The sequence below is a fragment of the Lactuca serriola genome, chromosome 5 (assembly GCF_051521515.1).
Source record: "Lactuca serriola cultivar US96UC23 chromosome 5, Lser_US96UC23_V15, whole genome shotgun sequence".
Lineage (NCBI taxonomy): Eukaryota > Viridiplantae > Streptophyta > Magnoliopsida > Asterales > Asteraceae > Lactuca > Lactuca serriola.
The window spans coordinates 223204572-223221598 of NC_136412.1; positions in this window are offsets into that span (position 1 = coordinate 223204572).

Genomic DNA, 17027 nt, shown 5'->3' on the forward strand with positions numbered 1-17027 from the left:
ATATTGAATCTGAATGCATGTGTGGATGTGTGAGTAAATGAATGTGTAGTCTTTTATAAGAGTTGTTGAGATTGGTAAGTGTTGAATATGATAAATGTTTTTTATGTGGTAAGTAAATGAATGTGTAATCAATAATGAATATGAATGACTATGCAATAGTGAATGTGTGTGGAAATGAACGAATATTCTGTAATGAATGTGAATGAAGTTTTGTGGGATAAGTTTTATGCCTACAGTTTGTTATTGATTAAGTGAATGAGGAATCTGCAATGAATGTGGAAGTGAATGAGTAAACTGGAAGTGAATATGGTTATTGTTATAGGAAGTGAATGTGTAGCCTTTTATGAGTACATGATATGAGGGATTAGTTTTTTGCACATGAATATGTATTCATTTGTGGATTCTGGAAAGAATGAAAAGAAAATGAAAAGGAAAAGGGTTGACAAGAGTGTTAATGATAAAAAGGTTAATGTGAAAGGGAAAAAAGTAATTGGAGTTGAAGGAAAATGTAAAGAAGGGAAGGTAGGAACTGAATTTCAAAGGTTGAGTACTCGTATGTCTCCAAATTCTTTGTATCTAGCCATGAAAAGTTTGTCAAAAAGCCAGAGAGAAATGGTACGCGATATGGGTTTTGGATCTTTTCTGGGAATGAAGATTGATACACTACCTGGAAAGCTAGCATATTTTGTTGTAGATAGCTTCACAACAAGTTCTTATTCCATAAGGGTTAAAAGTGGTGAAGTGGCCATAACAAACGAGACAGTGGAAGATATGTTTGGACTTCTAAATAAGGGTTTGGATTTTAACACACTGGATGAATGTGATAAGAATGATCCTTTGCTTGAAGCTTGGAAAGGACAATATGGTAAGTGAAATTATTATAATGGGAACTATTTGAAAAATATAAGGAAAACAAATGTTGCAAATGAGTTGTTTAAGCTGAATTTCTTGACGTTATTCATTAAGACTTTTGCTGAAACAGAGACAATGGGGTCTTGTAGAATTAATTTTATTGAAAAGTTAATTCAATGCAAAGATGTGTCAAGGATTAACTGGTGTGAGTGCATAGTGGACTGTTTAGGAAAAAGCAAGAATAAATGGAGGCCAAATAACAAAAACTGCTACTTCACAGGACGTGTAGCGTTTCTAATGGTATGATATTGAATATTGATTTAATCTTTTAAATTTTTTTATCATTAAAAATTAATTGTAATGAAAAAATTATTGAATATAATTGTGCAGATGGCGTATGCAGACAGAGTGATATGTGAAGATGTAAATTTTCATAGGCATAGGCCCTTCATCATAGAAATTGATTCAGAGCACCTAAGAGTGTTAGAAGAATATGAAGTAAGCAGGGGTGTATTTGGGAATCTAAGTTTAAGGGAAAATGTGGATGGTGTGTTTTATGATGCGATGATGAATCAAGATCATTCAAAAGATAGATCAGTTGAGGTAAAATGATTTTATAATAAATATAATAGGAATAGTAATTATTTTATTTTATTGTTTGTTAATTGTATAGCACTAAAAAATATTAGATTGTTAAAGTAACAGTTCATTTATTATTATTGTGGGAGAGTTGTGGGATTATTGAGAGTATGGTAGGAAGGTTGGTTGAGCAGAAAAAGGTTGTAGAGGCAAGTAGTTTGATGTGTATGGAAATACATCCGAATAATGATAAAATGAAGGAAGTGATTAAGAAGGTTGTTTACATCTTTAATGGGATAACACTAAAAGCCTTAATTGTTGATCGGCATGAAGATAGAATGGAGGTTGATGGTACGAGTGTGAATGCAACAGAAGGAGGAAAATCAACTGAGGATATGAACCAAATGATTACTAATTTGAAAAATAAGATGGGGGAGGATTTACTTAGTGGACTAAAAGTTTATTCTGAATCGAATGTGGATACTTCAGATCAGGGAATGGAAGGAATGTCCCCGACAATTGTGAAGCCAACTGGTATGTGCAAAGATAAGGTTTCATTTGAGCATCATGGTGGTTCACATCAACAGAATATAGGAATGGAAGTTGTAATGTACAATGGGAATTCTGCTTTTGATTCTCCTTGTATATTAACACCTGGTTAGATAAAGCAAGCTGATGAAATAGAAAGGAACATCTCTAAAAAGAGTAGTATGTTTAATAATGATTGTCTATCGTTTGAAGCTAGACTTAATGAATGTACAGATGAGATGAATACTTCGAAAGGGAATGAAGGTAAAGATGATGCAATTGTTGAACAAGAATGTCCTAAAAGGACAAAGAGAAATGTTGAAGCTGTAGTAGGGATTAAAATGAGAGAAAAAGGAGAAATGAAGCATGGAACTACATTGAAGTCACCTTTTGTACAAAGAGTTGTGGACTTGAAAGATTTAGTTGAGCAAACAGATTTATTGGTTACACAAGCTTTATTGGATTAGGAATGGATAAAAGGTGTAGTTGCATACTTTTTTATTTGTTTTTTATGATTAATGTTGTGTAAAATATCTTATGTATACAACCATGACAAAGGCAGGGAGCTCGTATGGGAATCAAAAGAAGGGTTTGGAATGCATCTAGAATATGCCAGAACTATTGCAGCAAAAGTGAATATTCATTCAAATGTAATAGACTGTTGGAGTGTTCTACTAAACAAATTGGAAGAGAGTAAGGAAGATTCATCATATTCTAGACTTTTTATACAACAGTCACACTAGTATGGTTTATTTTAAAAAATATAATAACGGTTTTTAAAAAATTTAGTGTTACTTATTGTGTTGTTTAATTGTAATGTCCAACGTGAATCAATGTATGACGAGAGGGTAAATGAAGATGTAAGATACAAGGAGTTTGAAGTTATGGTTTCCTCATCAATTGAAGATCTTGCAAATGATTCTGAGCTAAAAAAACGTGAATTTGGTAATAAAAATATGATGATAAAATATTTAATATTACATATATTTGTTTCTTTATTAAGTGTTATATGTTGATTAAAATGTTGTAGCTTTTCTTCCCCATTGTTGATGGGAATTACTACCTCATATGTTTTAACCTTCAATTTTTTTCAATTTTGATAATTGATCAAAGGAGATTGGTGGGAACAGTTGAGTCGGTCTATGGGAACATACCTCGTGTGCTGGTAAGTATGAAAATAAGATCATTAATCGTAATATATGTTTATGTAATTACATAAATGGTTAGTACAATTTGTGTTACATGATTAATGATTGTTTGTAATGTTTTGTTAACAGCAAAAAAAATTCTGTCGTTTTCTAAATGATGTCTGTAAGAAGAAGGTGAAGACCCTGATGACAAGGAATGTGGTGGTGTTGAAAATGAAGTGTCAAGCACACAACCGTTCAGATGATGGTGGAATCTACCTTATGCGACATATGGAGAGTTTTATGGGGGATCAAACATCAAAGTGGGATTGTGGGCTAGTTGTGGATTTAAAAATACAATATGTATTTACAGAAGTTAAGGTACAAGTATTTGGTGAGGTTGCTTTTGTCAGATCTTAATATTTTGAAGTGTGATTTTGAAAAGGAGTATGCAAAGTTTGTTAAGATGGATAACGCGACAAGGAAGAGAATAGTTCAAGAGAATCTAAGAGTAGTCGTTGATGAAGCAATTGGTTAAAAGCTGATGCGGAAGGTGTTTGTTTTTTTGGGTCTAGTTTGTTGATTAGTATTTTTTTTTTTTGACAAACAACTTTCTTTGGTGGGATGGTAGGTTTTTGTTTATGGTTAATGTAGTATGGATCTATTTTTGTTATGTGTCTAAAGTTATTATGTTGGTTGTGATTTGAACCTTTATTACTACTAGTTATGTATGGATTATTATGTTGACTATGTGTTGATTGTTTGATCAATGTGTCTGAAATGATTTAGTTTAAGGTAAAAGTTAATTCGATTTTCAGCAATTAATTTTTTTAGAGTTTTTACTTTAATGGACATGTCGTGGAATGTGATATTAATGTTGTATAATCCAAAACTGTAAATTCAAGAAAGAATATGTAATCCAAAGCTGTAAGTAGAAAAACCAAATCATTAATGAAGTAAGCTTAAATAGATAGTATACGATACTGAAATGTCAATTTTTTTATAGTATTCTAACAATATACAAAATTGTGTAATGTAATTTACACATATTTAACAAACTTAAAAAAAACATACCAGGAACTTGAATAGATTGATGAATATTTTCAAGCAATGTGAAATCCTGTTGATTGTGGTCATCCATGATGTCGACTTTTCCAAATGTGTTATTATCATCATCAATCGAATAAACTTCATCATCACTTGACAAAAAATCGTCATCGACTGATGCAGTTTGAGCGTAATTGATCTCGTCCTCTTCATTGATCTCGTTTATATCATCAAACTCGTTGCAGAATGACAAATCCATTATTGGATTTTTACGGACAACTTTCATAACAGCTTAACTTGAGTATACGATTCGGTTTGTTAATATTGATGACTGATACACACGATTGATGATTGAAGAATTAATAAATGTTTGTTAGAGATAATATAAAACGTTACTTAATTATAGGAGTTTGATTGATATATTCTTTAAAGCTGGTTAAACAATCAAACATTGCCTTTATTAATGTAAAATATTATAATTTTTATATTTAATTAATTATATATATTGATTGACTGAGATTTCTCCTCATGTTTTTCACTTTAAAAATAGTTCTCATTTAAACTTAATTATATATATATATATATATATATATATATATATATATATATATATATATATATATATAAAAGAACAATTCGTTTTACCGTTAGTAGGCCTCATTCACGAAGTCGGTCTATAAGGGGGTATAAGGTTGTTGCCTATAAAATGACAGCTTAATGGGTGTCCTCTCTCACCCACCGCTTCCTTGACTGGCGGAGGGTCGTTAGCCGAACGGGTAGGACAAGGACTTCTAAATCTTCATTAAAAGTATGATGAAAATAAAGTAACTAAATGTTTTTTATAAATTCCCAATCTTAGTTACTTTAGGAAAATGTGAATAAGGTGCTAACCCATGAAGTTACGGTTTTCACTTTGATTAAGTCGTTAGTGGAGCGTGTGTGGTTAACTGACACACTAACCTGGACTTAACAAGGTAGGAAAAGGGTAACTTAATATTTATCATAGTATCGATGGAGCACGTGTGGTTAACTAGCACATCGATTGAGGGGTAAATATTGAGGGTACCAAGTAATTTGCATGTTTATTGCACACCTTGTTTTGTAATCCTCGGCATCCCGGTCACAAAACCTGAAGGGCACACTCAAGATTGAAACATGCCGTTGAAAAGTTCAATGAATCTCAAAGAATCTAGGAGTTTCAAAAACCAATTAAAACCTAATAATTTATTTCGTTTTTCATGGTGGAAATTGGCGAATCGTCATTCTCCTACCTTCAAATATTTTATAGCTTGGATTACGGCATCCCTCTTCTAAGTTATAAAATATTGTGTTGGATCCTAGCCTTAATATTACATTTGGGTGTTTTATTAAGTTCTATCTTTATATCTAATCTAAACTTGTCTTTCTTCCTTTCAGATGCCTTCCAACAATGTTGCTTCTGGCTCAAACCCTACCGGCTCCTTCTCTCTCATGAACCTTTGTGGTAGAGTCATCATTGATGGATCCAACTTTATGGATTATATCAGGAACATCAGAATGGTCACTTGGTATGAGGACAAGGAATATGTCCTCGGCAAGGAGCTTAAATAACTCGAGCCAACCGCTACTCCTAAGGAGGTCGCTGAATATCAAGCCCATGAAATAGATGCTACCAAAGTGTCATGTATCATGTTGGCCACTATGATAGCCGAGCTCCAAAAGTCCTATGAGGACTACTATCCTTTTGAGATGCACCAGGATTTGATGGACTGCTACCATCAGAGTGCTCGTCAAGAGCGATATGAGATCATCTCCTCCATGATAACAACCAAGATGAAGGATGGTGAACCCATCACGGGCCACATGCAGAAAATGCAAAGGTATGTGGACCATTTGCTGAAACTGAATGTGAACTTCCCAGAGGAGTTGGCAATAGATATTATTTTGCACTCCTTACCCTCGTGTTATGATCAATTCCGCATGACATACCACATGAACAAGGAGGAAGTTACACTCAGCAAACTTCAAGGACTTCTGAAGACCGCGGAAAGTGGTCTTAAAGGTAAGTCGGTTCTTACAACTCCTACTCCTACTACGGCCCTTGTCTTGGCAATCGGGCAAGGCAAAGGAAAGAAGAGGAAGAGACCTTCGAAGGGTACCAAGGGAAAGTCCCTTGATGGCTCCTCTTCAAGTGGAACCAAGAAAGGTTTCGCCACTCCTTCTGCTAACCCTAAAGAGGCTGAATGCTTCTATTGTCATGAAAAGTCGCACTGGAAGCGAAACTGCCGAAAATACCAGCAAGATGTTAAGAATGGGAAAGTAAAACCCAACCATGCAGGTATTTACACTATATTGTCTAATAACTCACCTTATTCTAATTCTTGGGTCCTTGATACAGGTTGTGGTATTCACATATGTTGTGATTTTGCAGGGACAAAGGAGAAGTGAGAATGTGGAGCATTGGAAGATAAACTTGATCATGGGAAATAGGAAAGTGACACATGTCACCAAGATTGGAGTTTATTCTTTATTTCTAAGTAGTGGGTTAACATTAGATTTGAATAAATGTTGTTATTCTCCTGAAATGGCAAGAAATATTATTTCCTTTCATGGTTTGTAAAAACAAGGTTTTACCTTTTCATTTGATAATGATAATGGTGGTATTAATGCTTTCTTTAATAATGTTCTTTATTTTAAAGCATTACCTTGTGATGGTGTGTATGAAACTGTGTCGGTTGTAGATAACCTAGGAAATAATGTATTGTGTATCGATTCTTCCACTAGTTTGGATAAAGCATCATTATGGCATTTCTACCCTAACTTCAAAAATTCCTTACATAAATAATCCTAATAATTACCAAGCAGCCCTCAACACTTCAATATCTTTTCAATTTAAGTCCCAGTTGTAACATCCGGATTCTCAGGTATAATATTTTATTCTTTTATTTTTGGAAGTTTAGAGGGGACTCGGCGAGTTGGTGTTTAAACTCGCCGAGTATGGTCGCGGATTCTTATCCGAGTTCACAGCTGGACTCGACGAGTTCATGAGTGGACTCGGCGAGTCCATGCTGTTTAATGAAACCCTAATTTCCTGGGTTTGGGACCTATTTAAAGGCCCTTAGGGCCATCATTTGCGGCTACCAAACCCCAGAGAGAAACCCTAAGAGATCTAGAGCGTTTGTGAGGAAGGAGAGGCCATTTGTGATCATTTTGTTGGTGTAATTGCAAGAAGGAGGAAACCAAGGCAAGAGGAGGCTGAAGGAGGTGTGATTCTGGTGATTTTAGAGCTCATAGACTTCATCTTGAGGCATTTTTCGGACCTTCTTCAGATTGGTGTTGATTCTTAGAGTTAGGGTTTTCTAACCCCTTTAGAGGATGGATTTGTGGAACAATTGGTCCCTTCTCGAGTTCATGCTTTGGATCTGGACTCAAAGAGGTCCAGAGACCTTAACCCTTGGGGCTTTTGGAGTTATTTTGGGAGTCATGAACTTAGGATGCTATTTTGGGACTAAATCACCAAGTAAGACCATCTAGATGCTATTTGAGTGTCAAGGTCTGAACTTTACGTGATTATCATGCTTGGGAAGGTCAGATCTATGGATTAATGGAACAGATCTGACCTCAGGAGGTCTATGGAGTTTGTGCATGGCATGAACTCGCCGAGTCCAAAGATCAGACTCGGCGAGTAGGGTTAGGGTTTCCCGTAAACCACTCAGTGGGTAGACTTTCCGAGTTGGGGAAATAACTCAGTGAGTCAGAGGGGGATTAAAGGACTGGAGTTCAAGGCAGAACTCGTCGAGTTGTTCTTGAGACTCGGCGAGTTGAGTCGGGGTGGCCCCGCGATTCATGCAAGGGGTGACTCGTCGAGCAAGGGGAGGCACTCGACGTGCCAAGCGGGACTAAAGAATTAGCGAACGCGTGTAGACTCGCCGAGTCGCCCAAGTGCACTCGACAAGTCGGGTCAAAGTTTGACCGTTGACTTTTGTTGACTTTTAGGGTTTGGTCAACAATGAGGCCTTTAAGCCAAGAGAGGGGTAAAATGGTCTTTTACCCTTCTAAGGGTGTTAAGAAAGGTTTGAGTATAGTTATATTTATGATAGTATTTACTTTATGTGATTAGGCGGAGGCTAGATCATATTTCTACCGAGTCAGGGACTTACCGAGACACCTGAGGTGAGTCTTCTCACTATACGTACCTAGGGTGGTATATTATATGCTGACCAGAGGGTCTTATGTGTTATGTATGAGATTATGTACTATGTGTTATATGAATGTTGTATGTTGTTATAGATCGGACCGAAGGGTCCGATGTTACAGACCGGGCCGGAGGGCCCAACGACCTATGACCAGACCAGAGGGTCCAACGAGCTACGAGACTGGAGGGTCCCGCTGAGACACATCGACCGGAGGGTCGTATTATGGCCTCGAGTGGCGTATGTGTTATTTTGGGGAACTCACTAAGCATTTATGCTTACAGTTGTTGTGTTTTGTGTTTCAGGTACTAGCGAGGACCGTGGAAAGGTACCGGCGTGACTCGTACACACTAGAGAGAGTTTGATTTTTATGATCTTGGGATATGTTATGTTTCAAAAAATACTATTGGAAATATTTGAGAATATTTTTATATGAACTTGGTTGATGAAAAATTGTTTTGAAAATTTCGTTGTTACACCAATCTTACCAAACAACCCCTGACTACTGAATATCTTCACACACTAAATCCCAGAAATACACTTTAGCCCCCCAAATAATGTAATTTATGACATTTGGTTCCCCAAAACCAACACTCCTGTAAATAATATGGATTTAGGGCGACTATTCGTTGATCAATTTTTATCTATTTATTTATTTTATAAACAGGATGTTACATCAAGAGATTAAACAAATTCGTATTCCTATAGTAAAGGTACGATGGAACTTGAGGCAAGGACCTGAGTTTACCTGGGAAAGGGAAGATCATATGAAGATCAAGTACCCTCAACTTTTTATTAATGTTGTGTTAGAGAGGAGTACAAGTTAAAATTTTGGGACAAAATTTTCTTAAAATGGGGAGAATTTGAACACTGTAGAAATTTAGATCATCATTAAACGAATAGTGTTAACCTAATCACTATTGTAATAGACCTAATGTGTAATAAAGTGGAGGTTTTGTTATTTATAGGGTTTTATACTTTAAAATACATCTAAAATATTACTCGTGTCTTGGATTGATATGAATCCTTAATAAACGAATAGTTTTAGTATACATAAGGTATAGGTTAATGCATAAGATTGAAAGAGATATGTGTATTAGACATTATTATGTGGTATCAATAGGCTCATCACCTAGTCGATGAAAATTGGAAAATTTGGACATAAAGTACGTCGAAAACGGAGTTTCTACGCAAAAGATACAATTGTTTTAAGAATGAGGACAACCGAGTAATAGCCTACCTTCTGATAGGTGTCAAAACCCGATTTCAAATGAAAAACAAGATGTATTAGGAAATGAATTTTTACTCCCGAGCAGCTTTCCCATGAGTCTCATTCAGTTTAGGAGATTATCATGTTCCTAGCTTTTTATAGCCAAAAATACCCTGAGGTGTTAAGGATAAGGTTGACCGGCTAAGGTTTGCCTTCTTCTGTAAGTAATCTTCGTACGACCTGTAGAATTATTTTCGAGTTTCGTATCAAAAACTTAGTTATATATTATAAATCAGGTTTTGATGCAGTAATTGATTCAAGAGCTAACTTTTCCAACATGCATCATATCTAATCTTTTACAAAGTGAAAGCTCGGGACTATAAACGAATAATGTCTGAAAAACATTTTCAAATGATTTGTTTGGATAATTATGCTATTTATTCACAACTAAAAATTGAACGGTTTTTCTTAGAAAAATGTCTAGCATTTGATTTTATTCATGAAAACGTTGCCACTCGAAATTTCCCAAAATCTTGTCGCCTGGGCAGGATAAGGTTGAAAATTAGGATTGAATTTTCACCGTCGGATTGCTTTTGTTCTCATCCCTTGGATCGAATTGGAGTTTACTATAAAAAGAAAGGACCCCTCCTCTTTTCTTTTCACCTCTCTCTCATCTTTCCTCTCACTCCCTCTCTCTCTCTCTCTCTCTCTATATATATATATATATATATATATATATATATATATATATATATATATCAATCTATATATCTATCACACACACACACACATCGTCGGCCGCCAAGAGTCGTCGCACCAGAAAAAAGCAAGCGAGCCTGACAACCAGATTCCAACCCTTTTTCCGTTGATTAATCTCTGACGAAGCTTCCTCCGATCAGCCTCTACCGACCAGCAGCCTCCGACGAGCCAAACACGCTGACGACCGTCGTCTGTCGTCTCCGGAGCAGTTTTCCGATCAGTTTTGGGCAATTTTCTGATCAAGCTCTGATTGAGTACTATTCATGTCGGTCAAGATCGTTATTCACCGGTCAAAGTTACTATTCATTGGGCTGTGAAGCTGCCAATTTCTAGAAAATCGTATTATCTTTGGTTTGTCGCATACACTTCAACCAAGTGAGTGTTACGACCCAATTTAAAATTTTTTATCGTTTTCGGGCGGAATACATGAAATAATTGTATTATTTCTATTAGTTTTATAGAAATGTTATTGAAACTATATTAGGAATCTATTTAATCAAGAGAATAGTAGTTTTGTATTGTAATAATGCTATTTCAATACCTAATACAGTGGTCTTAGTGTGGAACCTCGAATTAAGTAATATTTGTCGTATTGTATATTATTGCAGGATTAATAACAAAAAACTTGCTATTAAAGTTGGGTTATTAATATTGTAATGCCCTGTTCCGAATCGCTTTCCTAATCCTAGATTGCAGCCTAAGGATAGGTTATCAGAAGGATTAGGGACTTTTGAAGAGAGAGATCTAAACCCATTTAAGTATGGATAATGTAATTGAGGTGATCCTAGAGCTAGGTTGTGTCTTGAAGCCTAAGGGTATATCAGTAAAGTGGAAATTTGAGCTCTTTATGGGGTTTTGGGTTTTATTCAGAAGGATGTAAGGCTTGGGCGTGTTGTTAGGGGCGTATGGCTTCTCACCACCTTTTCGTGGATATAAGGTTCATTGGAAATGGACTTCGGACGAGTGAGTTATGACACTTTGAAGGTTTTGGCAGAATTAGCCCCTAATAGAAAGAGTTGGCGGATCAGTCCCATGCATGGAAGCATGCATGTGCCTGGTTGGGTATGCCCAGCGTAAGCTGGCGTATGCCCAGCATATAAAGGAGATGAGTCACGGGTGGTTCATGAGTATGTCGGGCATACAAAGGGGTACGCGGGGGGTACTCCCTTCAGACCAAAACCCTAATTTTCCAACTTGGACCCTATATAAGCAACATTATACCACTCCTTAGGTTATTTCAAGACATCCTCCACCCTTTTCACGTCCATGAAACCCTAGATTTGCCTTGGATGGACCTTGGAGCTTAAAAGAAGACTTGTTAGTGTGTGTACAAGAAGAGAAGATGGTGTTCAAGTGTTCATCATGGAAGGGAGCTTGTAGATCCAGAAATTTCTCATATTTTGCAACCCATTGGAGGTAAAAAGCTCTGATCTTGACTTTCCATTTCATAGATCCTCTTTCGGGTTGCTTTTTGGCCATTTTTAGCCTTTTTCTTGGTCTTAGTGAGCTAGGATCATTTTAGGGACTCAAACTTGTAGATCTGGACATTCTAAGGTTCTCTCTCTCATAAAGGTGCAAGCTTTGTGAAGTGTTTGAGTCCAAGCATGAGTTAAGACCATCCATAAAGCTATTTTGAGTTCTAGAGTCCTATTAAGCCATGCATGTTAGTAAAGTTGCCAACTTTACTCGAAAAGTCACCTATAGAAGTCAAACTGGAGAGTTTGAGCAAGGGTTGAAGTGATTAAGTGCTTATTTGGAGAGGGTTGGACTTCAGAGGAGTATGTTAGGCGTACATCTCGTACGCTGCGCGTACTGGCCCAAAGTGGGATACGCTGGGCATACCATCTGAGTACGCAGGGCGTGCTCGGCCTGGTTGACTCACTTTGTTTTGTTGACATTTTTGGGCCTTGGACCATGGACCAGGAGTTGGTTAGGGTAGCCCATTTAGTATTTCAGGCCTTTTGGAGATTAGGCCTTCTTGGGTTAGGTCCAAGATGGATTTGGGCCTTATTGGGCCTTGTGGGCCATTTTAGATTTTCTTATGGGCTAGCTATAGACATGTATAATGATTCAAAAAAAGTAAATGGGATTTAAGGAAAGGCCCATGTAAGGGTTTGGGCCCAATTTGGAAAATTAGGCCATTAGTGGGCCTTTATGGATTTTAGAGTTTTGGACTTGATTGGTTTTGGACTTGGGCCTTAGTTAAGTTTCTTGTGGGCCAAGGGTAAAATGGTCATTTTACCCCAAGTATGGATTATGAATCATGGTATGGAACCCAATTGCTAATTGGGTGATATTTTGGTATTGATAGTCCGAAGAGTTGCCAGGACAACAGCTAAGGATTTCTTGCAGTGGAGTTCAGTACCATGAGGTGAGTTACCTTCCAGTAGAAGTGGGTCTAAGGCCATAATGTCGACCAACTAGTAGGAGATATTTTTTAGATCATTGTCTTTGTGATAATTGTCTGGTGTGCCACTATATGTTATGTTTATGTGCTAGTATGGTATGATGTCATGTAATAGTGGTAGTAAGGGGAATAGTCCCCGTATTCGGTCGAAAGGACCAAAGGGGTAGATCGGGCACCCGAGTATGCTTAACAGTACATTTATGTTATGTTATTATGTGGTAGTCGTAAGGGGTGTAATAATCCCTGTAACCGGTTGAGATACACCGGAGGGTAGGTCGGGCACCCAGATATGCCTGACATGGGGTAGGTCGAGCACCCCGGTATGCCTGACAATGGAGTAGGTTGAGCACCCTGGTATGCTTAGCAGGGTAGGTCGGGCACCCAGATATGCCTGACATGGGGTAGGTCGGGCACCCCGGTATGCTTGACAGTATGTGATTTGTATGGTATGTGGTATGATGGGGGAACTCACTAAGCTTCGTGCTTATGGTTTACAATTTTGGTTGAAAAGTACCTCTTCTTCAACAGGAAAGGAGTCGGCATGACTGCAGCGCATCACACATATGATTTTCCACACATGAGATTCCTGGGATTTGTACTCTGACATTATTATCGTATGACATGTTTTAATATATATGACTTATGGATTTTTATGAAATGAGATGATTTGACAATGTTTTCAATAATCTGTTTTATAAATTATTAAATCAAAATTGAAATTTTTTGTCTTGAATTTTAGGATGTTACAAGTTGGTATCAGAGCCTTAGTTTGAGGGATTCGGACACACCTTCGGGGGTGTCTGAACTCAAATCGAGGGCTTGAAAGATTTTTACAAGAAAAATAAATTTTTCCAAAATTTAAAATAAGGGTTTTGAATAAAGAACAAGGTATGTGATGCATGCAATCGACCGAGCTCAAGTAATTTTTCCCCAAGATATATGTACATGTTATATTATGATATGATATGATTATGAGAACTACATGCTAGATTAGGGCTAAGGATCTAGGAAGAATGCCTTATCTGCCTATTATATGTGTATGAGAATTGCATGCTACATTAGGGATAAGGATCTAGGAATATGCCTTATGTGCCTGTTATATGTGCTTATTGAATTACATGCTAGTACTGATTAGTTAGTGGTATGATGGCATGATTAGGATATGCTTTGTTTTGGTTACCCAATGCCTGAAAGCTGCTTGCTTTGTGCTTTTAAGAGTTCTAGTTATCTTTAGATAACTAGTAAACGAATATGTTAAGTTACATATTACAAAGACTAAATAATTTCAGAAGGTTAGGTTTAGCCCTATTTTCGTAGCTCTCATTTGATTCTAACCGTTGTAGGGAGAGACCTCTCATTCGAATAATTATCTAGTCTTAGTAATATGTGATGTTATTCGCGAGCTAGTAAGGGAAAGGTAGCAGGGACTTCTTATGCAGCTGATGGAGGAGAGTAGGTCGTAGATTACCCTAGGGTAAGCCTGGGATGAGATTAGCATAGGAAGCAATAGTAGTAGAAGGGACTTGGTAAGTCAAGGAAATCCTTGAGGAAAGTACGGATAGATGTGGAAGGTAGTATGGGCTCGTACTACTGAAAGCAGAGGATCCATACTCGAGTCAAGGAGGGCTGAGATGAAACTAGGAAACTTGTAATGCGTGTGTGATCCATCAGTATTGGAGTAGTATTTGGATGGATGTTATAGTATGTTTCCATCATGGTAATGCTACATGGTAGACCAAATGGCAGCTCTGGTGTCGGCGAGGGATCAGGCTCGGGCTCTGGAGCCGGGCAGCTCGATGATCAGATGAGGGAGCTTATCCCAGTTGAGATTACATGCAGTGTTATAGACCAAACTCTTGTGATCTTCGGTATGGTCAAGGAGGGAATTTCATAGATTCTTGATGAGAGGATGATCGCATTTCACACTGAGGTGATGACTATGATAGGGACGCGCGCGATGACGTTTTGGGAGTTCCGAAGTTGTGGAACTTTAGACTATCATTGGATTGGGGACCTCATTCGCAATAGAAGGTGGTTAGTAGATATGACTACGCGTTCAAGACAAGTTCTGCCCTGAGGCGGTGAAGTTCAGATGTGCTTCCTTCCTGTTGAAGGAACGAGCACGTGATTGGTGGAAAAGATTGGTAGTGAGTTGGGTGATGATGCGGTGGATGATGTGTCATAGGATGATTGCTCGACCGGGTTTCTAGCGGAGTTTGCTCCGGCAATTTAGTTGTAGCAATCTTCACGAGAGTTTTTGGGTCTCCGCCAGACTACTGAGGCTGTGGTAGAGGTCACTGTCAGGTCCCAGGAGAGGGCTTTGTTGGTACCACAGCATGCAGCAGAAGAGTTGATGAAGAAAGTAAGGAATCATGAGACGATGCGAGGTGATATCAGGGAGTTCGTGTGTCTTTCAGAGTGCGAGACCCTGAATGATATGATTTCTATAGCCCGTAAGTGGGAGATAGATTTGGAGTACATTGGTAAGAAGGGGTTAGATCAGGTGCAGACACTAGAGAGTGCCGGAAAGAGATCCAAGATTCTGACGAGTACATGAAAGGCCAGCAGGGCTAAATTTGTGCAGCATGTGAGGGAAACTACGCGAGGGGACTTGTCATTCCAGAGGTTTGGGTTGGAATGAGTGTGGCAGGATTGGTCATGATAGCAGGGTTTTCCCTCCAGGGGCAAGCTCGATATGTCTCCTATGCAGCCAGGTGGACGCAAGAAGACCGACTGTCCGATGTTGAGGGGATGAGCAGTGAGTGTGCCTGTTCCGGCCACTTTCAGAATCACCGAAGGATGAGAGGGTAGGGCAGGAGCCCCAGCAGAAAGTAGTCGGGTTTTGTAGTGTCAGAAAGAGGAGGCCAGGACTCCAACAGGCGACAATTCGGAGACGTTATCTTTTGTTCCCTTCATGGTTTTATCAACATGAAGTGTTATATGTCATTTGCATACCGTGGATCGTTGGTGGATTAACATGGGTTCGTATCTTGAATAAGCAAGTTCCAAGTGTTCATATGTCATTTTGGGTTAAGGTTGAGACCGGCTCCGGGGTATTGCGTAAGAGGTTTGTGGTTAGTTCATCGGGCTAGCTCCCCTGTATCGTTGGGTATAGTGATTTCATCATTTGTTTGGGAACGGTACCAGAAGTATACAGGTGTTAGACGCATAGATGTTTGGTCATTAGATGTTCCAAGAGAATTGTATTTTTGCATGGGTTGTGTTCGGTTAGAGTTCAGTGGTGCTGTGATAATGGAAATGGGAGCAAAGATTCTTCAGCCAGGGTAAAGATTGAGGCCTCCATTCGCCAGCATGGGAGGTGGATTGAGGTATCGGACTGGATCAGATTTCAAGAGTACTCTTAAAGATTTTAGAGGGTGGACGATATTAGGGTTTGACTGGTAATTGGTCACTACCATTGGTGAGCACAGGTTCTCAACAGTGGATTATTAGAAATCAAAAAGGATTGGGAATCCTCCAATTCTCACGTGCTGTGAAGACTTAGTCAAATCTAACTGGGGGGGAATCGACCAGGTATTTAGGAGCAGAAATAGGTGTGAAAATAGGATGATTTTCGCATCCCCTTTAGGGAGGAAGGCGGCTGAGTGGCCATCTAGGTTGAGGATTGTGTGAGTTGGGAATTCGGAAGATGTTCCAACATTTGGTTCACGTTTTTCCTTGGCATCGGATAGCAGGTTTCGAGAACCAGGTTAGGGGTCCAATTAGGAATCGAGTTCAATTGAGTGTTAGGTCGAGTACGTGTTCGACTTAGGATGGGTATAGATGGATTGGTGGTAGGACCAAGGTTAGTGGATAGTGCTAAAGTGTTGTAACACTGCAGGTGTAGGTGTAGCATTCACAACGTTGGCAGATAGTGCTAGAGTGTTGTAAGATTGCGGGTGTTGTCGTAGCATTCACAAGGTTGGCAGATAGTGATAGAGTGTTGTAAGACTGTGGGTGTATCCAATTCACAAGGTTAGCAAATAGTGCTAGAGTGTTGTAAGACTACGGATGTAGCCATAGCATTCACAAGGTTGGCAGGTAGTACTAGGGTGTTGTAAGACTATAGGTGTAGCAGTAGCATTCACTAGGTTGGCAGATAACATGGGAGTGTTGTTAGATCGTGAAAGGAACAGTAGTACCCACCAGTTCGGGTGCAACAGTGATGACATGGAAAATCCAAATATTGGGTTACAGAATTAACCAGATGGGTTAGATCTGGTTGAGCCAGTGATGAGACCGTAGACTCACCACTACATCCATGGGATCAAGGAAATGATGGATCGTATAAGGTCATTTGTGATATAAGGCTATCTTTGGCAATGTAGCATTCACCTTTAGCTTTG